General features: G+C 42.6%; 1 protein-coding gene across 1 annotated transcript in view; it reads left to right on the top strand.

The window, feature by feature from the left end:
- The window catches only part of LOC145716028 (protein CEPU-1-like), a 759,467-nt gene that overhangs the window by 700,315 nt on the left and 32,140 nt on the right, over positions 1–27,012 (top strand). The gene's annotated exons all lie outside the window — the stretch shown is intronic.

The raw sequence follows: 27,012 nt of genomic DNA, 5'->3' as shown, positions 1-27,012 counted from the left end.
AGGGAGGAAGAGCCCAGAACCAGACTTGGCCACATTCGGGCTGTGAGACCTGGATCAAGTTACTGACTGGGCTTCGGGGTTCCCTTCTGTAAAACAGAGTCACTGATGTGACGAGCTTGCTAAATTTTACATGACACTTAGAAGCCAGCCTGGCTCCTACAGAGCTGTCTAAGTGTTGGCCATCAATATTTTTTTAATACTGATACTACTTTTTAGCTTTTTAAAATTCTTTTACAGTGGACCAAATACCTCATTTTATTATCTCAGAAGCTTAAGCCCGGGGTAGCGAGTGGAGCCTGGCTCCTCTCCTTGGGTCTCTTTCACAGCCTGATTCCCAGTTCCCTTCATCCAGCTGAACGGTATCTAGGGCAGGAAGCTCCTCCAGCGGAGGCTCCTTTGGCCACCCCTCCTTGTCAGGGCACCCAAGGAAAAGGGATGGGGTTGTCAGATGCTTGGCTAGAGAAACAAGGGCAGGAAAGTGGCTGGAGAAGGAAGGCTGGGGAAGGGTGAGACGAGGTGAGCGGGGATGAGACACATCACAGCAAGGGAACTGTGGCCCTCGCTCTGAGCAGGGACCACAGGGACATCTGAGCCCCTCAGTGCTGGGCCAGAGCTTGGCCACACCGTGTGGTTCTTATTTCTTTTTCTCACTCCTCTGAAATTATGATGGCTTTTTCTATTAATTGGTTCTATAAATGAATATTTTTCAAACTGCTGGATACAAACAACATTTTTTAAAGGAGATGGGATTGCATAGAAGGTATCAGCATATTACAAACAGCAGAATAAGTATCATTCCATAAGACTTTTGTTTCAGGATGTGTAAGTTTTTGATGTAAAATACATTTTTGAGGGGGCCTGGTGGGTCGGTCAGTCCGATTCTCAATCTCAGCTCAGGTCTTGATCTCAACGTCGTGACTTCAAGCCCCACATTGGGCTCCATGCCAGGCATGGGGCCTACTTAAAAAAAAAAATATCAATCAATCAATCAATCGAAATACATTTTTTTATGGTGGATAGTTGACCGAAAAATAGTTTGAGGACTGCTCCAGTGGCACCATCTGTAATCTCTACCAGGGGGTGCTTCTGAAGCCGTCCCCATTGCTCTTTTCACGCCCCGAACTGCACACACTTATTGTCGAGAGCAGGATACCCTGAACTGACAAAGAGAAGTTAGCAAATGCTCACTAGTACAGATACTCACTTTAGGAAGCAGGACCTTTCTGGAACTGGAATATGGAAGGTATAGTGGAAAATGCTGAAACCTCCCTGAAAATAAGGACCATGCTTTTGTCATTTTTTTTTTTCTTAAGCTCTCCCCTCCCAACACACACACCCACACACCCACACATTCCTGCCCTAAGTACCTGGGAGAGTGCCTGATCCAAAGTACACATTTAATAAATGCTTACTGAAGCAAATGGCTGGAATTATAGTCCAGAGGTCTTACACAGGCTCCAAGAGGGGAAGTGGAGCACATGTGGGGGTAGAGACGTGGGAGGGGTGAAGCAAGGGGGTCTACATCAATCTTTGCTCATGTCCAAGCTAATGGAAAATGTCTAATCCCCATCTAGGTGTTTACATCTGTGACTTGGCTAGGTGGCCTCTTAGCATGACACACCACCTCAAGTATTGGAATCTCATCTTGGTCTAATTTTCGAATGCTGATGGCTGTATTGATCTGGAAACAAGCTAGGCTAAAAAAGGCACTGGTCTTGTACACAGACTCAGTCCAAGCTAATCCGCTGTCGATATGCCTGGGCCAAGCATTATTGACACTTTAATGAATAGTGGACCGCAGTTTTTCAGAGCCAAACTTTCCCCCCTCTTGAAAGCAATCAGACAAACTAAATAGAGCCAGACTCCCCCATTTCTGTATTGGAAAGATGATACATCACCATCCAGGATTTAAAAAAAAAAAGAAATATATTTATCTTGGGATCATTTATTGTACTGAACATAAACCCTAATTCCCCTAGCAGGAGCTGACTGTCTGGATTTTGTTGAAGTTGCTATTCAACCCTGAACACAACGCTGCTGGAATGAAAGTCAGACATATTAAGTTTTCACAATGGTATTACAATCATTAAACACTCACAGACATATACTTGCACGCACACACGCACAATAGCAGAAAGAACGGAACCAACAGTCTGCCCCTGAGTATGTGTATTTATACATATGTAGTCAGCTTTACATACAAATAAACCCACGCAGAAGGAAGGTAATCACACTTTCATAGTATCATGTGAGCTGCTTAAGGGAGAGATTATGTCTTTCCTCTTGTTATCAAAATACCCTCGGTACCCCCACTAGTTCTTCGTTCTGGATCTTCTCCATGGTTGTGATGGAGCATCTTTAGTTCTCACAAGCAGCTGGGATGCCACCTTTGCATCTGCCTGAGAATCAGACCTTCGGCCCTTTGTTCATGTACCTGTTGGGGCTTCATTCCTTCATAGGAGGAATAATCACTGACAAACAACTCTGGCTACTAGTACTTTGGCCAACCGCTTAGCACACGGAGATGAATAAAAAAGCTGCCTTTGAAGAGTTAGTTCCCATTCGTGTGCAGATGGACTTCTATAATGTTAGTCCAAGTCATGCCCAAGAATTCATTTCTGGAAGTGTAACTACTGTTGGCTGAATCCTTCTAGGGCTGCCCCCGCTGGACACTCCTGGAAAAACCTGTGACGTGGGGCCCCTTACCTGCATGTTTTCTGATTATACATTTTAATAGAATTCAGAAATGACTTGTACAGAAATCAGACTGGTCTTTTTATGTGGCAGTGGTCCTGAGCACGAGGCTGTCCCTGAGCTCAAGAACAGAGGTGAAGGGCTAGGGGCCTTTCCTTGGTTCATGCTTTCCAGAGCTTCAGCTGTACACATCATCTCCGGTCCTTCCAATCCTCAGGACAGCCTTTCACTGGTGGCAAGTTCTAGATGTGTTTTTTTCTTTAAAAGATAGCTCTGGGGCTACCTAAATTCTCCTAAATCTTCCCCACGCTGATGGGGGTGGGGGTGGGTTCCGAAGGTCCTGGCAGGGCTTGTCAAGTGGCTGGAATGTGGAAACGTGGACTGGGTTAGTCTGGCTTGGGCTGCAGAGGAGGACCCCTGCAGTGGGCAGCATAGGGATGGAGGAGCAATAGTAAGTGGAGCCATGGGGACCACCAGGCAGAGTAAGGGTGAGTGTCAAACCACAGAGATCTCAGTCTCCATGGCCCAGAATGTTAGACCAGCCTGCCAGGAGAAGGTGACAGTTCTCCTGATTTGTGTTGTCCAGGGTCAACATGGAGGGACATGCAGACTTGTGGCTGCAGGCACTGAGCCCAGGTGACCACGTGGAACAAGTCTTCTAGACAAGCCAGGAGTAAGGGACAGCTTTGACAAAGAGAGTGGCAGTGTGGGAGGAGGAAGAGGGAAAAGACGGCTGGGGCTAGTGGTGGGAAGGGGAGAGGACAGGAGAACTGAGTGAGGTACCTACTCACCACAGCGGCTATTGAAAATTAAATGAGCTAAAACCAAATAAAATTTAAAATTTACTTCTTCAGTCACACTAGCTACATTTCAGGTGCTTCTGTAGCCACATATGACCAGTGGCTACTTTATTAGCCAGGAGTGAAATGGAATATTCTCTTGTCTTAGAAAGTTCCTTTGGGCATTGCTGTATGTGAGTACCATTATGGGCCAGTGCGTGTAAAAGCAAGAGTGAGTTTCATTAACGTAAGGGGTAAAGTGTGGTATGGAAAAGAGAATGGAGTTTTGGAGACAAGGAGGAAATAAGAAAAGACAGAAGTCTTTTAAAAACAAGAGGATTACTACAAAGATAAAGGGCTAGAGTTCTTCTGTTAGCTAATAAGGCAGAGAAGAAAGGCCAGAGTGTGAAGATGTATGCAAAGGAAAATAGAATTTGGAGGTTGGTTACATGTGGATGTGGAGGGGGTAGGGAGCACACCAGGACATTGAGATTTTACCTGAGCGTTCTGGAACAAGTTGGCACTAATTCATCTAAAACATCATGCACTAAAGCATCGTGTGGCAGCGTCATGACGCACCTCAGATCCTTGGACTTCTTAATTTTTGGGTGCCTTGAATACTCCATTCAAAAGGAGTTTGTGAAAAGTAAGAAATACCACCCATGTATTTTCACACCCACTTAGGCAGCCAGAACACAATCTTTTAGGCCAGTGTGAGAGAGATCCATTTTAGACTTATTGAAATATGGGTCTAATGATTTCCATCCCTTTGACCTTAGGGTGTTCTGCTTTGTGAATATAATTAATAAGTGGCTGCTTCTGGAGTCCAGCTGCATATTTTAACTCTATTCCTCTTGATCCTGCTGCTTCTCAGGGTATCTAAAATGGCTATACCTCTGTCTCCACGGCTTTTTGGAAGACAATGTCTTGTGGAGAGCTCAGAGTGTATAAAACATCTTGTGGGACTGAATAGTTTGCTAAATTAAGGGCAACGTGGAAACCCTCTCAAAGCCCTCATGGTCTTGCAAGTGCCCTTGTGTGATGGGAGAGCATAGCTTCCTGGTGGTCCACAGAACATTAGCGAATGTCCTTCTCATCCAGGCACAGAGTCCTGGGTGTTATACCTGAGGGGCTTTAATCTCACTCAGAGACACGTTTGCATGATAGCAAATGTTCGTATACAGTGCTCTTAAAACAGGGATGTTAGTGTAATAGCAATAATAATAAAAATAATAATAATTAACAGAGCTTTTGGTTTTCCAGGCTCTATCTAGGTCTCTCTTTTGTCATTGGAGTATCTAATCACCCCCTCCCTTTTGTTTGGTGTAAATGAGTTTTCCAGTTTCTTCCTAAGCAGAATTAATCTGAAAATCCCTGCTATTGTTTGATAGTTAATTACCTGTCTTTTGGAGTCAAACAGCTCCAAAGCTCATGAAAGGGAGGAGACACTAATGCCTCTGGAATGGGGCAGGAATGAGAGAAAGAAGGCAGGGTATCGCTGTCATTCCCTGTGTCAGAGGAATTCCAGAGAGAAAGGGCCTAGGCCAGGGAGATAGTCAGTGCGGCCTGGTGACTTGCAAACAATGGAGCTTTGGCGGTACCAGCCCTTCATTTACCTTTTATTGTCTTTGTGTTCTGAGACCTCTCTTCTTACCCGCCTGATCTGTATAATCGTGTTCCTTTCCAATCCTGAATAATTAATTGACCTTGTCAAACTAAACTTATTATTATGATTAAGGGAACAGGAACAATAACTTTTAATTTCTGGACACCTACACCCCGTAGACCCCCCCTTCCACTCAGCCTGTACAAGAGGAAATTTGAAACACAAGATATCAAAGGGAATAATGTGCTCTAATCCTTACATTGAGAGCAAAGATTTCTGTCTCTGCAGCCACATCACCTAGAAAGCAACGTGCCCTCCTAGCGCTGCAAGGCTCCCGTAGCGTTGAGAAGACCTTTGTACCAACTAATTTCCATTCAAGCTACAGCTTGCTGAGCTTGTACTAGAGGGAAACGTCACCATCCGGTTCTAAATCAACAGAAGTCACCTTCTGAGTACATCTGTGCTCTTCGGGTTTCCATAGCCTGTGTGACAGTAGGTCAAATTTGCCACCCCAAACTGCTTTCCAAATTATCTTTCCTCTCCCGGCCCCGCTCAAGAAATAGATGAACATGCACATTCAGTCTGATAGTAAGACAGTGCATCTGAATTTGACAGAACTTTCAAAAAGTCAGGAAATTAAATCCCACTACAAAATTAGAGTGATCCTCAAAGCACCCTGGAGAATGACAAGGAAGTAGGGCATTTTACCTGAAATTGATTTATAGAATTTAGACAGCATGCAGATGAAGCATTTCCGTTCTAACTGGTGAGTTTTAAATTTCTCTGTGCAGTGCCTGACAATGGAGGGGCTGAAGAGTCTCTTAGACTAAAGGAATCTGAGAAAATTGCTGTAATGAAAGTCATAGTGGTCTAATAATGGTATTTTCTCTGCCTTCTGGGGTGTCTGGGAGGATCCCTCATGTTTTATAAGCAGTTTGGAAGACTTGACCTCTGCTTCCCATGCTTCCTGATCACAACAGTAAGTAACAACAGGGTGGCCCTGGCCAACCCCCTCCTACCACTTAAGGCTCTAAAGAAGCAGAAAGTTCAGGTGACCCAACCCTATTGCTTCACCGAAAACACTTACAGGAGTCAGGCAGCATCCCTCCAGGTTAGCAGTTCGGGCTCCCAAAGGAGGGTCTTTAAGCGACCACAGAATTCTTATCCCTGAGGTGGTTTTCCCTGGGGAGTCTGAGCCACCTCCGATTGGAATAGCATAGTGACTCTGATTCCTCCCGGGTATTGCATACCCCCAAGGCCTCCAAATAAGACCTGTTTTCCTTTTGTCTGGGGGAGAAGGGCAAACATCAGATCCTGAATAAGTTGTCCTTCCAAGATGCATTCCTATAGATTCTATTCCCATATCAGAAACTCCCTGTAGATTATCCAAGTGGAACTTCAAACAGATAGTCTTAATTAAGGATGGCGCGATTCTCTTTATGGCCTCGCAACCCACTGGTATGGCTCTGACTAATCCCAGAATATGTTTACAAAAGCCCTCTTACTACATCCCTAGAGGTTTCAGTGGGCCTCCCCTGTAGGTGATGTATAAAATGTTAGCAAGGCCAGCACTATGGATCTGAATACCATGATTTTGCTAGAGGACCCTTAGGTACTCAAAAGACTTAAAAGCCTCTGATAATTCTTCTGTTTTTTGTTTGTTTTGTTTGGTTCTTTTTTTTTTTTTTGGTGGGTTTTTTTTCGCTAAAATTAAAATACCTAGCTTTTTTAGGGCATGGAGAGAAATGGGTGACTGTATCTCTCAGTCTATCTGTTGTTGGATTGAGAAATCTCACCTGAAACCTTTCAATTCCATCGAACAGTATTTTGATGTCAGGCACTAGGGACACAAAGTTTCAGATGGAGTTCCTACCCCATCTAGCAGAAGGCATTCATATACTTACAAATAGCTCTCTAATACGGTAACAGGGGTTGAGATGCTCCTATATATAAATGCCATTAATATACCAAAAGGGAGCAATTGAATTTATCTGTAAGACTAGGCAAAACTGCATGGTTACATTTCACCAACTCCCTCAACAGTGAATAGGAATGTTTAGGTCTGGAGAGAAGGCATTCTGGTGGGAGTGACAGGTACAAAGGTTGGCATTCTGAGGATGCATGATACGTTGGAGGAAGAGTGACGACACTAAGGTGGTCACAGGACAGGGTTCCTCTGGTGAAGTCACCAAGCGTATGGCCAGAAAGTTAGTTTGCAGATAGGTAGTAGATGGCCTGTGTGCCTTGGAAAGGAGCACAATGAGAAGCGGCAGGTCTTGGAGTCCTGCAGGTTTTCAAAATGGGCTAAGTTTTCCTTGATGTTTATAAGAACATCACTTCTCTTCCTCAAAGAAAGTTTCATTAGGTTGTTCTGGCAAAGGACAAATATATAGAAGTCTATCAGTAGAATAGAAAATGAAAACCTTGGTAGGAAGAGGGAAGTATTGGAAGGAAAGAATATATCCAAACCCAACTGGTTCTATGTCCCTTGTATGGTAAAGATGCAAAGGGGATAGATTGCTAAAGACTCTTCTTCCACCAGGTCAGTTTTTAAAACCCTAAAATATGTGTTTTATAACCATTGCAGTCACACTAATGATTCTTTTTCCATAGGAAAGGTTAAGCTACATTTCCCTGTACATCAGCAAATAGAGTACACAGCCCTGGGACTCATTGTTCTGCCATCGTGGCGATTGTACCAGAGAGAGCAAGGATGCTGGGAGAGATCACGGTGAGCAGGAAGGGGCCCATACCCTTAGGAACTGGGAGACTGACCCATGCCAGCAGCCCCTTCTCACTGGTACCCGATAGCCCACCACATGCCGATGAAGGAGTCTCAGATTTTCAGATGTCTCCAGGCTAATTTAGGTGTCAGCATTTGGCATATATCATAAGACTTCTATTCCTGCTGAACATCATCTATTGTAAATTAGTGTCTTATGTTGGTAAAAATCTAATTGGCTTCTGCTGGAGGTAGGCTCAATGGTGAAATGCTCCCGGAGTTGCCAGAGCACACTGTTTTTCTTTTGAGAGATCTTCATTTCACATTATTTGAGAAAGAATTTATTGATTTAAAATTAGGACAGTTTAATTTGGTGGCATGTTTTCTTTATGTCTCAATTATATATTCATGTCTTTGTGGTAAACTCAGCTGGTGGGGGGATTAAGAATTCAAAATAGAGGATTTTCGCTTGGCAAATAGTGCTTTCTACTGTGATTAATTGGGAGTCTGCACAATGAACCCAGTGTTGGCTCCATTGGGGATTGAATAGCTTAGTAGGAAGAAGGAAATTTCAGGATTTAGGAGTCCTGAATTCCAGTCCGAATGTTGACAATAAGTACCTGGAATAATGACCTACTTGTTTAATCTATTTCAGATTTGATGCACTTTATAGGAATGTTTCAATATATCACATAATCCAGTTTGGAGAAAGATACCAAATAAAAGGATGCCTAACACCATTACTAATTAAAAATCCTTCATTTTTGTAACTGTTTATCAGTAGTAAATGCTGCCAGGCTCTCCTGTCCATTTGTCTTGTTTGGACTCCTTTAAATAGACCCACTCCTCTGTTTCAGCGATACACCCATGTTCTGTTACTGGTGTGGGTCCTCATTCCCAAGAACCTGTCTGGATTATATACACTTTCCCCTCCTGGTTCCTTCCTTTGAACCCTAGTTTTCCTAGTTTTCTGACCTTCTGGCCTGGTGATGTTCCTCCGCTCTCTAGCCATCATCCCCTTTGTTGTCATAATTCCGATTGGACTTGTTTTTCGGTGGTCTCATAGTGCTCTGAAACTGGATTTAAGAGAGGGGCTGTCATGCTAATGCTGCCCCACACTTAAGGATCCAAGCTGGTCAAGTCCTTTCTTCCTCCCCTGAGAAAGGCAGATCAGACATTTTGGTTTTCTTTTTTCCCTTTCACACACATGTAGACCACCATGTGTGAAGTACTGAAATACAGGTTTGGATAGATGCAAAGACGAAGGAGACCAGTCCCTCCCATCAGGATATATATGGGGGTGGGGGCAGCAATTAAAGTTTGAAAGGGGGACCACTGGGACAGAGCCATTCACTGGAATGCAAGGACTGAGACCCAGGTGCTTCCCCAGGCTTGAGAGAGGGTATGAGTATGGGAAGGCCACACAAAGAGAAGACTTTGGAAATGGATGGTCTAGCATTTCAGATCCTGGCTATTAAAATGAAAATAAAATCGCTAGTCAGCACACACCCACCCTCTTCACCCACGCTTTCTCTATTCACAGCCAGAGTGATCTTTTCAGACCTGAATCTAATGGGACCTCAAGGACTTAACCTAAGAGAGCCAGTTTTTTTTTTTTTAATTTTTGAAATTTTATTGTTATGTTAGTCACCACACAATTCATCATTAGTTTTTGATATGGTGATTCACGATCCATTGTTTTCGTATAACACCCAGTGCTCCATGCAGTATATGCCCTCCTTAATACCCATCACCGGGCTAACCAATCCCCCCTCCCCCCTCCCCTCTAAAACCCTGTTTGTTTCTCAGAGTCCATAGTCTCTCATGGTTCATCTCTCCCTCCGATTCCCCACCCCTTCATTTTTCCCTTCCTTTTCCTAATGTCCTCCATGCCAGTTCTTTATCAAGGCCTGCGGGGCCCTGGGATGAGCATCCTCTCCACTCCTGGTTTGCACCATGCTCCTGCCTCCCCAGGCTCATTTGATTTTATTTCACTCGTCTTGTTCTTTCTGGTCATGGGCCCTTTCTATGTTCCCTCCTTTCTGCCTTGCATTCTCTTCCTCTTTTCACTCAGTGAATCCTGTTTATCCTTCAAGCATGAACTTGAACGTCACTTCCTTAGGAATGCTTTCTCAGACCTGCCTGTCTTGCATTAGTTCCTCCCCTCCCCCAGGATTCAGAGCTGTGCTATTCTTTGTGTTTCTTGGCACAGTTATAATTTGACATTTTTTTGTGTGATCACTTGGTTATGTCTGTTTTGCCAGTAGACTGTGAGCCTCCTGAGGGCAAGAGGCCCATCTGTTTTTGCACTCTGTCCCCAATGTCTGGAACTTAGTAGGGGCTCATGGGCTACTGGTTGGACAATGAGTGGATGTGTAAAACTTCTTTTTTTTAAAAAATCATTAAGCAAAATGATTCATTGTGTGTTGGGACTGACTATGGTAGGCTGAATAAAACCACTCAAATACATCAGATTCTAATCCTTGGAATTGTAAATGTCACCTTATATGATGAAATCTTTGCAGATTTGAGGAAGTTAAGTGTTTGAGATGGGGAGATTATCCTGGATTAGCCAGGTAGGTCCTAAATATAGCCACATATATACTCATAAGGGGGGAGTAAAGGGAGATTTGGTACACACACAGAGGAGAAAGCAATGTGAAGATGGACCAGAGAGAGTCAGAGTCACTGGTCTTGAAAACTGGAGAGATGTGGCTATAAGCCAAGGAATGTCAGCAGCCACCAGAAGCTTGAAGAGGTGAAGAATAGGTTCTCCTCTAAAGCATCTAGAGGAAGCATGGCCCTGCTGGCATCTTTACAGATTCTGTCATTCCTTTGATCTGCCCCCCCCACCCCAGTTGCTTGGCAATTCATGGTAGAATCCACAGTCCTTATTGTGGCCTAAAATGTCCTACAGTGTGTGGCCCCTGGTGTCTCTCTGGCCCCCCCTCCTAAAACTCTCTCTTTGTTAACCTGTCTCCTTGATGTTCTTAGAATCCTCAAGAGGGCAACCATCTCTGGGCCTTATAGCTCCCTATGCTGGCACCCCATGCCAGGTGTCCCTTGGTCCTCTCCTCCCAAAGGTCACTGTACAGGAGAGGCCTCTCTGACCACCTATATGACTTAGAGCTCCCCACCTCCCCCAGTTACTAGCTAGGACCTTTCTGATATGGTTTCCTTCATGACATAGATCATCTATTGCATTGCATATATTTACATGTTTAAGAGTTGTGCTCTGTTTCACCCCAAGAGAGCACAAGCTCCGTGAGGATCAGGACTTGGCCTGCCTTGTTCACTGTTGTATCCAAGTGCCTAGAACAGGGTTTGGCACATAGTGGGCACTCAATGAATATCTGTAGGATACATATATGAATGAAAAGTTGAAAACCAGGGCTTTCCATTAAGTGAACTTGATCTACAATTATTATTTTTCCCCAACATTTATTGTGTTTCTTTGAGTGTGAAAATGTGAACTTTTCTGTTACTTCTATCAAAATGATTCTCAGACCAGGTGCTATTAAGCTAAGTTTAATAGGGTGGCTTTTCTTAGCAAGGTAAAGAGGAGCCTCATGCTCCAGATGGAAGGAATAACACACACAGGTAAGGAATCGAGAGACCCGAGTGTGGGTTGTGCTATACAGCAGGCTGCAGAGAAAGCATGAGTTGTAGCCCCAAATGTCCCTGTGAGGAAAGGACCAACTCTCTGAAAACCCAAGAAGTTCAGATTTCACTATGGAGGGGATGGGGAATCACAGGAAAGTTTGAAGGAAGGAAATTACATAAGTTCTATTTTAGGAAGACTTTTGGCATCAGAATGGGGAATGGATCAGAGGGGGAGTTTTGAGTCAAAGGCACTGGTAGAAAATGAGAACACAGTTTACACCATATTATCCTGTGTCCCTGACCTGGAGAGAGTCCCTCTCTCCTTGAGCAGCTAGACAAGTAGCACTTTAGAGCGGCTGGTAGAAGCTGGATGGGTGTGTATGCACAGTGAGAGTGTGCTGGGCTCAGTTTTCTGGATGGTCCTATTCCAGAGACGTGTATTCTTCTCAGTTTGTGGTTGGTTAAGGTTGTAAGTAAAAGGAACTTAACATTTTCAACTTTGTTAAAGCTTTGGGTTTCCGTATTTACAAATAAGGGAAAAAAAAAAAAAAAGATTGCACCATGTTTTGTTTCAGTTTGGAATTCTGAGAATATGGCTTTCGGCTCATTGAAATGAAACCGGATCACCAAAGAGGAGATAGGGTTTACACCAGCCCTTGATGGAACGGTAAAGCTTAAAATAAGACAAGGTAGGAGAGAATCAAGCACCAGGAGGACCTTTTAAACAGGAAAAGATATTTGGGGATAGAATAGCAGGTTCAGAGAACACGAAAACATGAGATACCAAAAACTGCCTGTAAGCCCACCCTGATGTCTGTCTCAGAAGCTCATGAGGAACTTTCTAGGAAAAAAAAGTAATAAGATTGTTGATTCTCCCCAGACCAACTGGACCTGAATCACGCAGGTGGAGGTGTGAGTAGTGAAACTTGTGTAGCAGGGTTTGGGAGTTACAGGTCACGACACAGCAGAGCCAAGAGCCAGAGGCAACTGAAAGTCAAATTGAGAACATTTTTTACATAAAATCCTGAATTATGTGCATGCTCGTTAGTAGGAATTGTGTCAATCAGGTGAGTGGGTTTGTTCCATGCTTCTAATTACAGTGTGTCTTTAATCTCCCTGATCTTGTTGCTGTATTGTTGTTCAAAGGAACAATAGGAAACAGAGACAGAAAGAAGAGCTATTCACCTAAGTGGGTCAGTACAATCTTACCCCATATTTCCCTACCTTGTTTTAAGATAGTTTCTAGGGGTACCTGGGTGGCTCAGCCCATTAAGCACCTGACTCTTGATATCAGCTCAGGTCTTGATCTCAGGGTTGTGAGTTTGGACCCCACACTGAGCCCTACACTCGATGTGGAGCCTACTTAAAAAAAAAAAAAAGTTATTAAAGAGTTACTAGATTGTCATCCTTCATCGCTATATCCTAAGACATCTGCAGCCCTCCCTTTTCTCTCTTTAGGCAACATTCAGTCTGTTCAGTACCCAGTAAAGGCATATTCAACCTTCTTCTGGAGCTCAGATGGCTGTTTTTCCCATAGCCAGGATCCACGGGGACCTAGAATCAAGTGGTGGAAATGGCAGTGGCACTGCTCACTATCACCCCTAGTGGCCCACCAGCAAAATGTTTGCCACCTGTTCCTTCAACTTAAGGATCCGCTGGTCTAGAGACTTTAGTTCCAAAGGGAGGAATGCTTCCATCAGGAAACACAACAATGATTCCATTGAACTGGAAGTTGAGACCACGACCCGGCCACTCTGGGCTCCTCATGCCTCTGAATCAACAGGCAAGGAGGAGAGTTACGGTACTGACCGGTCTAATTGATCCTGACTACCAAGGGAAATTCAAAAATGGAGGCAGGAAGAGTATGTTGAAAATCCAAGAGATCCCTTAGGGCATCTCTTAGTATCATCATGCTCTGTGACTAAGCTAAGGGAAAACCAACAACCCACCCAAGGCACAACTAAGAGAGGGCGGAGCCCAGACTTTCCAGGAATAAGGTGTGGTTACCCTGCCAGGTCAAGAACCATGATGAGCTAAGATGCTGGCTGATGACAAAGGGAATGCAGAGTAGTTAGTAGAAGAAGGTAGTTCTAAATAGCAGCTATAAGCACATGGCCAGTTATAGACATGAAGACTCTGTCTTGAGGTTTTCAATAGCTTCTCTCTTTTGTGTTATGTGTACGCATATTAAGCAAACATCTTTGTTTTCTTTCCTCTCTTATTCTCTTGTCATGTAACAGAAGATGTATTGACTTTTTGTGAATTTTACATCATAGTGTTTAAGTTACAGGATATCAGGAGAAGAGCAAACATCACTCAAGACCTTTACCTCCTCTTCTAGGGAAGGGATTAGTACATTTTCAGTTGTATGCAGGAGAGCTGTATCATGCTCAGTGGATTATAACCTTGTTATTGTCTTCATTTGGAGATTAGGTATAATTTAAGGGGAATGGTATAGGTGCCAATTCAGCTAGGGATAGGCTTGTGATTGTTAATTTTATGTGTCAACTTGACTGGGCAAAGGGATGCCCAGATAGTGGGGAGGACATCATTTCTGGGTGTGTCTGTGTGTGTTTCCAGAAGAGATCAGCATTTGAACCAGTAGACTGAGTAAAACAGATCTCCCTCACCAATGCAGATGCGCATCTTCCAATCCCTCGAAGGCCTGACTGTAACAAAAAGCCAGAGGAAGGGCAAATTTGCTCTTTAATTGAGCAAGCACATCCGTCTCCTGCCCTCAGATATTGGCACTCCTCGTTCTCAGACCTTCAGTCAAGCACTGGATTACACTACCAGCTTTTCTCTTCTCTAGCTTGCAGATGGCAGATCACAGGACTCCTCACCCTCCATAATTGCATGAGATAGTTCTTATAATTTATATATATATCCTATTAGCTCTGTTCCTCTGGAGAACCCTGACTAATACAAACGACAAGTGAGTTTTTCATGCTAAAAATCTTCCTCTGATTTAGAATGAGTGTCGCACTATAGGCACTAGCAAGATACTGGGAAAGTTAGGCAAGCATAGCCCATGGCATTCAGAAGAGTAGGAAGCCTACTGGCCTGGCAAACCAAGGTACGCCGAAATAGTACGCTCAAATACAGTCAGTGCTGTCTCTCCCACCAAACACATAGAAACTCTTGCCTCACCTTTCAGCTCAGAGCCTGGATGAAGAAAGAAGCATCGATCACGTAAACTCTTTCCTCCTTCATTCATTCACTATTCAAATGTTCATTGAGTTTTTACTATAAGCTACATACCATGCTAAACTGTGAGGGTAGAACACAAATACCAGATACTGGTCTCCAAAGAAATAATATTCTAGTGGATGACAAGATAAGTAATAATCTTCTGTTGCTAGTCAAGAAGTATATAGTTCCTTGTAGTATAGGCAGAGAATCAGGGCAAGTACCAAGGTTGTAGCAGCCCTTAGAGAGGCTCCTGCAAATGAAAGCCCCAGGGGACTTCCAAAAGGAAACTTCACCTTAGTTGAGAGCTGAGTAGGATTAGTTAGGTAAAGTAGGGAAGGTGAACTGTTCTAAACAGGTAACAGCATATACAAAGGCCAGAAGATGAATGGGAATATGGGCCATTCAGAGAAGATGAATGCATCCCACAGGCAGACCATTAGAGGAGGGGATGGAGGGGTCTGAGGTGAGACCCAAGAGGTGGGCAGGAACCAGATCACAAGAGTGGGAATTTTTCTTAATGGCAAAATGGGCCCAAATTGGAGAGAGCAGACCCTGTTCAGGTGGATTGCTCCCTGGGTGTCAGTTTTGAAAAGTGACTCTGGGAGCAAAGCAAAGGCAAAAAGGCCCTCCATGGTCCATCATCCTTATCTAGAATCTTCCTTACCCATGCCTATCCAGAGCTGTCCTGAATTAACAGGAGGCAATGTCAGAATCAATCTCGTAGCCTGTATTTTAACCTTGAGCAGGGTTTCAGTCATGGCTGGATCCTCCAGCTTGGCTTCAGTGAGCACCCCTCCAGCTCACTAGTTAGTGTCCACGTAGCTTCCCCTTCTGCAATAAATGATTCTCTCCTCTTTGCCATTTTCCATCTGTCTCTTGGAGGCAGTCTTTCATTTGATCTTGCCAGCAACTTCTTTTTCATTACTGCATGTATTTTTGTCGTCTTCACCTATTGTGTTTTTTTTTTAATCTTTTTTCATTTCCTTCTACGTTTGTTCTGTTTTACTTTTCTTGCCATTCCCTTATCTGACCCACTCTTCTCTCCCTTGTCACCAGCACCGTTTTTCATTTTGACCTTTTGTTCTCAGGCTGTGCCCTTTTGCTCATGTGCTCTTTTTTCTAATATTTGCTGGAATCTTCTTTCCCTCACCTACATTTTCCCTGTATCCTATTCTTTCTCCTCTTTCTTGGCTCCCTTATGCTTTGGCACCCAATGTTCTCTTCCCTCCCAGGTCACAGCCCTATGCTCCCCAGCCTGCTGGCCCCTCTCAGCCCTGTAGTCTCAGGGTTCCACCTGTCCATAAGGGCCATTACCCCTTGACATGGCACTCATGGTTTTGCCACCAGTGCTAAGAGCTCGCATTGCCATTATGGAGAGGCTAGATAATCAAATGAGCCTTTTCATTTATTTATTTCTCATTTCCCTTAATAAGCGCAACTTGAAACTGAGCTGCTGTTCTACTCAGGTTACATCATTTCCCCTGGGGAGTCTGCATCTAACCTTAGTTGAAACTCTGTCCCTGCGCAGCACTGAGAGGAAAGACGGTATATTTAGGATTTCTTTGTTGAGACTCAAGCATGTTGTGTCTGTGTGCTCTGTCCCTGATCCCATGTGTACGGGTGTATGTGATTGTGTGTGTGTATGTGTTTGTGTGGGGAGGATTCTATCTGTTTCTGAGCCAGAAGGAACTCACAGCTGATCGTGAATGGGATGGATTTACAGTATTTATCCAGAGTGATGTGAGGACCATAGAGGATAAAGGTTCCACCCGAGACTGGAGATTGCTGGGGTGACGCTAGAAGAGGGATAGTTCAGAAGGCCTGATGCTTTATGCCACGTAACTCTGTACTGCTACCCTCTAAGAGAATGACAATTTGTGAAGGCAGTGATCATCAGAAATGTCCTGGCAGGGACATTCCCAGTCGGTTAAGTGTCAGACTCTTGGTTTTGGCTCAGGTCATGATCTCCTAGTTGTGGGATTAAGCCCCACGTCGGGCTCTGTGCTTAGTGCAGAGTCTGCTCCAGATTCTCTCTCCCTCTCACCCACACTCTCACTCTCGGTCTCTCAAATAAATAAAATCTTTAAAAAAAAGAAAGAAACAGAGAGAGAGAGAGAGAAAGAAGGAAGGAAGGAAGGAAGGAAGAAATGCCCTGGCCACTCCACCAGTCACCTGGAACCCTTCTCTGCAGAGAGGCACTGCCTGTTACCAGCCATAAGCCACAGGCCACAGCATCAGGAAAAGGGGATTTCCTGCAGGGGTACGGTGGCCACAGTACAAAAATTTACTGAGTTGCAAGGTTCTTCTCTGGCCCCTGCTATGCCCAGGGGCCTCTTCTGTTCCAGGCTTGAGTACCTTATTGGGGCATAGTGACTCTATTCTGGTTTTTGAAGATTATAAACACGGCTTCTCATCTCATAAGACGATTAATGGCAACTATAGGAAAACAGTAGCTGGCAGGTTTTCACGTGCAATGATAATAATATTTATAGCTACACCTTATTGAAACCTTATTATGTAGCAGTCAGGAATCAGATGAAGCACTTTCTGAATATTATTTAATGTTCAACACAACCCCACGTACCAGATGCTATTATTGCCCTTACTTTCGAGATGAAATGGAAACCTGCTAACCTGGGTAAGACCAGATATTACTAAGTGGCAGAACCAGCATCTGAAATCAGGCAGTCTGACTCTGCATAGCCCACCCTCAGTCAGTGTGCTTCCCTTAATGAGCAAACTCAAGTTAATCTGACTCCAAGGTTGCATCCCAAGTAGGCGTGGTCTCCATAAGCTTGGGCCATGGGTTCAAATCATTTCTGAGCCAGAAGCCACTTTTGAAGGCCACCTAGCCAGTGATTCTCAACTCTTGAACATTACAGTTACTTGGGGTATTGTTAAATAAGACCAATGTTGAAGTTTTCCCCGCAGAGATTCCAGTTCAATTTATTGAGAATACTCCCCAGGTGCTTGTATTTTTCACCCGTGTTGAGAACCATTGTTCTCAAAACATGAAACTTAAGAGGTTAACTGACTTGTCCAAGGTCACACCACTGGTTAAGGGCAGTTGTGAGGACCCATCCCAGCTCTCCTGGCTCTCATCCAGGGCTCTTTCCCCTGCCCCTCATGAAGGACAAATCTTTCCTTGTGTGTGTGAGAGAACACAGTCAAACAACATGGTGGGTAAGATTTTGGACAAGACACAACTGGGCTAGAATAGTCACTGTGTAACCTTGGGCTTCAGTTATCTGTGTTTTGGGTTTGTCTCATCTGCAAAATGAGCAAAATAATAAAGCCTACTCGAGGAGTTGTGAGGTGATACAGTAGCACATAAAGGTTTCGTAATCCACCCAGAATATGGTACTTTTTTGCTATACAGAAAAGACCATTCATTAAACAGCAGCCTCATCAGCCATCCTCATAGTAGTCAGCAGTAATAGCAACTTTAAATTTTTAAAAATAAAGTAGTATATAAGTAAAGAATGTTTTTAAGGTTCTAAACCCATTGAAGATAACATGTGTTTTTAAAATCTATCTTTAGCAAGTTGGTATCTCTTGTGGACCCTCACTGAGTATTTACTGATGGCATGTCTGGCCACTGGATTGGCTGCAGTGGGCCAGGTATTCAAATGTGGTTGTTGCCCTATAGCATGTTACCACAAATGGGGGTAGTGTTCTGCCTCCTCAGGTCCTTCTCAATCTCATCACCAGAATAGAAGTAAAGATATTTATAATGATGATGAAGGGGGAAAGAATCAGCATGTACCCTATAGACTAGACCTTTTCTCTATGGAATTATTACTTCGGGAGGCATGGTTTTTTCCATATTTTTTTCAATTCTATCCAACAAGGAAGCCATGGTAGAATGGAGTTTACTCTAAAGATCATTTCCCATAGCTGATGTAATAGTATTCTTCCCAAGTCTCCCCTTACCCGACTAGACCTTTCCCCTATGGCTGTTTTATTATCACCTTCCCATGACATGTTGGTCTCCACTCCTTACTCTTCTTTTTTTCTCTTTGGGCTACATCGTCTCCAAAGACCTGCCCAAGCTTGTGACTTCAACTACTGAGGTTTCACTAATGACAGCCACACCCTTAGATCCAATACCAGCAAAGCTATATCTCTGTGAGAGCCTGTTGGTTTCTCCTCTTGAGAGTTCCATGACATGCTCAAAATTAAACAAATCATCTTACTCCACCATTCTTGCCTCCCCCACAATACCTCTTGCTTCTGTATTAGCAATCTTGAAGAATGGAACAACTATTTTCCCATTGTGCAGGAGAGAGAGCTAGAGGTTATCCTTGATTCTTTCTTTTTACCCCCAATGGCACTTCTCATTAAGTCAATCATCAGATCCTGTAGATGTCCCTTATTCACATCTCTCCTTTTTTAATGCCACTGCCTTGGTTCAGGCTTTTATCCCATTTTACCTGATTTCCTTCTGCATAGCCTCAGTCCTCCACTCTGTGTCCTCTGTCCAGTCTCACAGCAAAAGTAATAGCAAACATTTATTGGATTCCCACTAGATGATAGGTACCAGGCTTAGCATTTATGAAATCTCATTTAATTCCCACCACCATAGATGGTAGATAAGAATATGATATTTACACCTTGTAAATGAGGAAACCAAGGCTAAGCTTAAGGACTCAACATCTTACTAGAGATCATAATGCTTCCAAGTTGAAGATGGGGGTTGAACCCTTATCTGCTAATAGAATGCCCATGGTGAATCCACCCCCTCCCCAGGAAGCTGAGCCCTTGCTTGGCTTACTCAAAATCATCCTCTCACTAAGTGCTACTTCTTGCAGAGAAGAGCCTTTTTTCTTCTCTTTTTGGGGGTTTTCTTGTTTCCTCAGCAATGTTGATTTCATTGCATTTTCATAATATTTCATGCTTTAATTTAATTTATTTAGTGCTATTGTATAGTGCCCTGAGCATATTGGGAAGCAATAACTTTATAAATAAAATTATTATTACAGCTGCTCCAGTAGCAGCCCCTGAGCTATTTAGTAGATATATCAATTACTCTCGGTGTTGAAAATTTTCACCTAAAGCCCTTTAATGGCCCAAGTTTTCCTTGTCTTTTGCTATTTTCTCCTGCTTGTGTAATCTTGACACAGTCATGTAGCATTTCTCCTTTAGCCTTTTTGAATCACTAAGGTTCTGAATCCCATTTGCTAGACCTTAAACATCAGTTTTGCAATGAATGAGTCAACCCTCCTTTCCCACCTCATGCTAGATAAGACCTCCTTATCCATCATTCTGTGGTAGAAATCTTTTCCAGGGTACTATAGAGCTGGGTATGAGTTGATCACACCAGTTATTAGGCACCTGAGATTTCAGGACTCTAAACTTTGAGATTTGCTCAGACAAAATTTTTGTCAGTCTGAAAGGAAGTGAAGCCCAAACAAGGAGAATACAGTAAAAGTCACTGGGTTACTCACCTTCATTTATAGCACTAAGGCTACTTTCTGGAACGTACCTGCTACCTCACAATTTCATAGCAATAGATGTGAGAAGACTGTTGTCTTCTATTAAAGAATGTCAGTGACATGTTGAAGAATTCACAGGATAAACCCGTGGCCAAGCTGAGATTTTTCCCTGAACAGCTCCCAAATCATACTAAAGAACTTGACCTTCCCCCCTTCCTCCAGGTTCCCCCATAGCATGCTCTTTGCTCTTCTTTTTAACATACTATATTCAGTCATCCATTCAATAAAAATGAATTACACACTTTCTACATACCAACAGATGGCTGGCGTGCACAGTGATGAACAAGATGTACATAGTTCCTTTTGGAGTGTGGGTTCTTCACTTCCTCTCATTTTATCTTGACATGTCTGCCTCTCAAGAATATATTCTTGTCATAATTTAAATTTGTATTAAGGATTTCTGAAGAAGTTTCCTAATTAATCAGGGGCAATACACTGTGCTGTCTTCAAAAACATTATATGTTTTTTGTTTTGTTTTGTTTTTTTTGTTTTTTTGGGTTTGGGGTTTTTTTTTGTTTGTTTGTTTTTAGAAAAAAAAAAGAAAACAAATGGAAGTAGCCAATCTGTCCATTACAAATGAGTTCATTACTATTCAAGCATCGGCTATCACATACCTTGCCTGAGGCTTCTTACGTTATAAGCAACATATTGGCTTTAGTTGTCTGTACTTCTTCCCAGCTACACTGGGATCCCTAGACGAATGGAAGACACAAGAACTCAAAATATTTTATTGTATTATACATGGTGGTTATGCATAGTTTCAGTAACACAGTGAGCTTATTCAAGATGGATATGCATAATCCCTCTCCTGGCCACATAGAGAGGTTGTTGGATATCTAACAACTATATTTCTTTCTAGCAAAATAGTAATATGAAATGAACTGTGACCCAGATGTCTAGGTCAGCAAGAAATTGACAGGATAAAACCTGTCTTCCCCCAAAGGGAAGAATAATTTCCAATAAAAAATGACTAAACAGAAGTACTCAAACTGCTATGAAAGGATGCAGCCATAGAGAACTGTCTAATTCAGTTGTTTTCCTGCAGCTCAGAAATGCTTTGCAATCCACAGAGTAATCATTGAGAACCCAAGGAACCTTGCATTCTTCAAACTGGTATTCTCAAAATATGTAATCACTCAGTGACCATTTGCATCCCCACTAAGCAAAAGCCACTGTTTGCAAAATTGCTTTGTGGAATAGGTAACATCCCACTGCAGTTCCTCATTTTATGATGACCTAGGCCATACCACCTCATCTTTTGTCACCTCTTTGAAATGCATTTAAAGAGGCACAATTCTAGGCTTATCTTCCCCCTCCCATTTCTCCAAACAGATGGTGAACTTTGGAGCCCCTCTTGCATGGGTAAGGACAATCCAGGGTTGCTAATTGAAGGCTGGCTTGGACCATTTGTCCCTGCACTGTTGGGTATCCCATATCAGTCTCATTGTAATTCTATGTTAGTCTTTCAATAAAAATGGCCAGCAAGCCAAGAGATAACAGAATAGGAATCAATGGGACCTGCGATTGTCTGCATGCCAGATTCTCTTGTCAACCTAGTCTCCAATCCATTCTGCCAGCTCAATCTCCTCTGGGACTGAGACGTTTGAAAACAGTGCAGCAGCCTCATCTCCCGGGCAGTGTTTTTCTCCATCATTTGCTTTATTAAATATTGATTTTCTGTTGCATTATTAAACCTTAAGTCCAGAGCATAAATTCTGGGCTGATACTTTAATCTGGCTCTCCTCATTTTTTTGGCTTTTAGACCTGATTTTCAGGCCAGCTCTCCTGGGGAATCTTTAAGTCAACTCAAGGCCTGAGAGAAACCTGCCTGTAGGAAGGGGAGGAGCCCAGAATTGAGAAGTAGCTGGCCTTGCCAGGGCACTACAAAAACGACTGAGCTCCTACAAAGCAGATCTTCACTTTATACTTGTTCCAGACACAGAAGCCTATCCCCATTGGGATTCAAGTGGTTGTATCAGGAAAGTCTTTTGGATTCACAACATCATAACTATTGAGTAGGCAAATGATATGCTGAATTGATCTTAGAATCCGACATCACTGAACTCTTCAGACATTATCTAATCCACTATCTATTCACCCCCTATTCTTTTGGTCTCTATTATTCCTAGGATTTGAGTCATCAGATATAAATACACAGGTCTTTGCCTTTTCACTTATTTTGGGTCTCTGGTTTATTCTTATTTCCTCTTCCTCTCTGTTCTCTCTGAGGGCCAGTGGTTAAGTGGTCAACTATGTCAATCCATTGTAGAATAGAGCCATCACAAGCACAGACTTTCTAGGCATGTTGACATCTCCAACTGGCTGTGTTTGCTATGGTGACCTCCAAGTATAATTCCCTGTCCTTTGAATAGTTTCCTAGGCTGGTGCTGTCACTGGCCTGAGCCTGGGGCATGAGCCTGAGGATAAGAAGCAGAAGTGATCATCATGCCTTTGTCTTCAACACTGACAGACCAATAGGAGAAAAATGGAAGTAAATATTTATGGAGTTTCTCTGGCAGGGCTGGAGCATGTTGCTGTCTACATAGATGTTTGCAGAGAGCAATGATCACCTCCTGTCTAGACTTCAGTTTCTCTCCTCTTTCTCTTTGTGCCCTGTCAGGTCCTACATCTCCAGAAATCTGGTGTTAGGAAATTATTCCAGGAACTGGCAAAACTTCTAGTAAAAGGCAATGGGTTAGAAAAGGAATGAGGAATGACTCATTCTGGGATAGAGAAAGCACAACTAACTCAGACTGGCCATTGACTCCTGCCAAAATTGAACCTTCAGGTGCTGTGAGCCAACGGCTGACTAAGTCTGCATGGCCACATCAGTTGCAACTAGAAAAGATTCTTGGGGGATATTCCATAAATATATATGTGAAGGTCAAGGTGGAAGAGTCTGTTTACTTTGTTTCCTCCAACCTCCCTCATGTCACCAACATCCTTAAGCCTCCAAAGAATAAGAGATGTGCTCCTAAAGATCAAGGGAAATCTCAGGCTATGGATCTTCTCATAGTTCTGTCCAAACCCGAATCTCTGCATGGTAAGTAGGTAGGTAGATAGTACTTATGACTCATTTGAGCATTGTCAGTGAAGGCAACTAACTACCTAGTCATGTGGGTGCTTCCTTTACAAAAGCTCTAGCTTTTTAAAAAAATTTATTAAGCCAAAATTTGCTTCTCTCTAATGTGTTCCTTTTGGTGATTTCCACTAGAACTACATAGAGTAAGTCGAATCCTTTGTAATAATAAGAAGTGCTTTGCTGCCAATTAAGAGATAGGAATTTAGAATCTTACAAATTTCCACAATTTATAGGACTAAAATGGCTGAATATTAGTAGCTGTATATGTTTCAATCTGATTTTTAATCTCTTTGAGTCCCCGCTTTCTCATTTATACAGCTCAATATAACCACTCATCAGTTTCTGGAGGCAGGGGGATTAAAATTAGGTGAAATGGCTAATATTAAGTAGCATTCAATATTTTTAAAATTCAACTTGACAAATATTTGTTAAACTCCTACTGTGTGTCAGACACAATGGTATGTGCTGGGCATAGGAAAATGAGTCCTAAGTGGTCCCTGACCTCACCATGGGAATTACAATTTTGAAGATGCCTATTATTTTCCTCAAGTCTCCTCTTTTCCCCATAACAAAATAGTTCAAGCATTGCATCTGGCTGTCATTGTTCTCACCTCATTGTACTATAATTATTTCTTTAACCAAAAGAAACTTCACTCACTCTTTTGTGCTCGAGTCATTAGCTGAATGTCACATATTTTTCTCAGTGAATGTGGACTATTGAAGAATTTCTTCTTCATCATCTTCCCTTCTGTGATAGATTCTACCATCCTCCCTTCTCTCCTCAGATGTTGGCTAACTTTCTTCAGGGCAACACAAGCTTATGGAGGCCAAACAAGCACTCAGACTTTGATGTGGTCACTGCGTGTCCTGTTGCTGATACCTTTTTTACTCTTTCATGCACTTTGACTATCTCTACGTTTCCTTTGGTTTCCTCACTAACAATTTCTACCAACCCAGTCGGGGTCATTGTTACGAATTCTGTTTGAATTGTAGGAATTCACTCAACTAGTTAAAGAAGGTTTATTGGAAAGTTGGGCTGACTTTATGCACACAGTGCAGGAAAAACAGGCAAACTCTGTGAGAAGGAACTGTCCTCCACATTTCTCTGTGCCTCTCTCATGGGGGCTGTATGGTCTTCTTATTGATGCTACTCTCTACACATCTCCTGTGGTCTCTTGAGTCTCTTCCTTAGGGTTTCTCTGGTCCGCACTAACTTCATCTCACATGTGGCCTTGTCCTGCCTTGGTGCTTGATAGATCACAGCTAGATGACTTGGTTTTGGTGCCTCAAGTTCAAATTAGCAGGAAATTGAGTCAAACTGCCTTTACCTAAGTCAGGTGTCCACCCTTGTTCAGTGAGCCGTGGTTGGGGTGAGGGTAGAGATCCTATGATTTATGATGCTATTTTTAATCTATTCAGGGCTCTGCTATTTTTGAAAGTTGATATGAGTTAAGGTTAACAAACGGCAGCTCTAATACAGAGGTGTTTTGTAATGTCTGAAAGGTTATAAACCAAGGATGATCAGCTTGGACTTTCTCTACTTTTCTCTGGTTCTTTTCATCTAATATACTTCCTTTCTGAGCACAGCCAAGGTGGTGTCTCTGCCTGAGACACAGTCAGTAGATGTGTCCAAGAAATGCAAGGCTTCTCTTTAAAAAACAGGACTTGGGGGAAATGTTTTCAGTGGCTAGAAATCACCCCAACTTGAAATGTTTTGGCCTTACAGTGGAATGAAATTATTAAAAATACCAAAGTGTCAATAATTAAAATCAGGAATAGTGTTGGAAAGCCCAGCCATGCTCCGTGCCAACACCCTGTTCTTCCCAGCATGCAGCCTCATGAGATGTGTAATTTCCCACTGGTACATAGCAGAGAGCTCCAGGTCACGTAGGAATTTTGCAAATGGATTGGGAACCCAGGGTCTTTGGGCTATTTCTGTCTCAGGTTATTTTTATTTTTCCATTTGATGCTGTCAGAAACTCAGGAACTGATCATTTGTGCTGTAAATAGCACAACTTCTGCCCTTTATTTTGATCGCTTTTGCCATGTTTGATTGGTAAATTTGATTGCTGGTCATAGAAAACTTCATTTGTGTCAAGAACATTCTGAACAGATCAATGCAGGAGGAAACCAAGCAAGATCAATTGTAATACCAAAGGACTAGTATAAAAAGTCATGCAACTCACATGCCAACCTGTAACTCTCCATGTTTAAACTTCTGCCAGTTTCCTCAACACTGTTCAATTAGTTAAACCTCAAAATACCCCAAGAGGTCAGTTTGTGTCCAATGTTAGACATCTACAAGAGAGAGAAATAACACTGTTGATTGAATAATTGTAGTTATTCACAAAATGTGTAAAACATGAGACAACGGGGCGCCTGGGTGGCTCAGTCGGTTAAGCGTCTGCCTTCGGGTCAGGTCATGATCTCAGGGTCCTGGGATCGAGCCCCACGTCGGGCTCCCTGCTCAGCGGGGAGTCTGCTTCTCCCTCTCCCTCTGCCCCTGCCTCTGCTCTCTTTGTCTCTCTCTCTCAAATAAATAAAATCTTAAAAAAAAAAAAAACATGAGACAACAAGTAGTAATACAAATAATTATTATAATTGCTCCATATGTTTCCCAGGTATTGTGTTACATCTTGTATGCACATTTCTAATTTAATCTTCAAATGAAACTTATAAGTTAACTGACTTTATCATTAGCATTTTATGACTAAAAAATCAGACCTGGAAAGGTTAAGTAATCTGTTTATGATTGTCCATTAGTGCACTGAAAGCGGGCATTAGATTTTCTGATGGCTTCATATTCCATGCTTTGAACTACCTCCATTTGTTTTCTTTGCATTTTTAAACCACAAAGCTGTGTACCAATAGGAATAAGCACCATGATTGCTGCCTTAATGTTATTTTACTCATTCTACCAGATGTGTAGCAGGCTAGACATTCCTTTCTTTCCATGAAGGACCACTTGGATCCTTGGAGGACGGGTAGTCCCATTCCAATTGCATCTGTAATAGTAACATATATCTGACTTTATCAAGTGGTTTCCCTATCACAACCGGCTTAGGAAGGTGTGGGCTAAGTAGGGCAAGTGTTATCAATTCCATTTTCTACGGGAAGAATGTGAAGAATGTAGGGTTCACAGAATGTGACAAGCATCCAAGTTAGTGGAGAGTGCAGCCCCCTGGCTGCAAGACTGTTGGTCTATCTATCTACTTCTTTGCCTTTCTATAAGGTAAAGCATTTACTTTTTTTAAAAAATTATTTATTTAAATTCAATTTAGTTAATATATACTGTATCATTAGTTTCAGTGGTAGAATTCAGTGATTCATTGATTGCATATAACACCCAGTGCTCATTACATCAAGTGCCCTCTTTAATGACCACCACCCAGTTACCCCATCTCCTCACCCACCTATCCTCCAGCAATCCTCAGAGTTCAACATCTCTTATGGTTTGCCTCCCTCTCTATTTTCATCTTATTTTATTTTTCCTTCCTTCCCCTATGCTCATCTGTTTTGTTTCTTAAATTCTGCATATGAGTGAAATCATATGGTATTTGTCTTCCTGCAACCGATTTATTTCACTTAGCATAATACCCTCTAGTTCCATCCATGTCATTAAAGCATCTACTTTTAAAGATATCACAGCCTAAATGGTATGAACCTTTTTCTTTAACATTGGACTGTCTCCACCCCCACTCCCTTAATATCATGGAATAACAGCAACAACCAAAAAAACAGTTCAGAATTCTATAGACACAGAATGTGTCTTATGTTTTTATCATTATGCACAGAATGTCTTATAAACCTCTTTGGTGCAACCTAGCCTGTAATAGAAT

The sequence above is a fragment of the Leptonychotes weddellii genome, chromosome 11 (genome assembly GCF_054177405.1).
Source record: "Leptonychotes weddellii isolate Sample4059 chromosome 11, ASM5417740v2, whole genome shotgun sequence".
Taxonomy (NCBI): Eukaryota; Metazoa; Chordata; class Mammalia; order Carnivora; family Phocidae; genus Leptonychotes; species Leptonychotes weddellii.
Note: the sequence above shows the minus strand (reverse complement) of the source record. Positions and strands in the feature narration are given on the sequence as shown.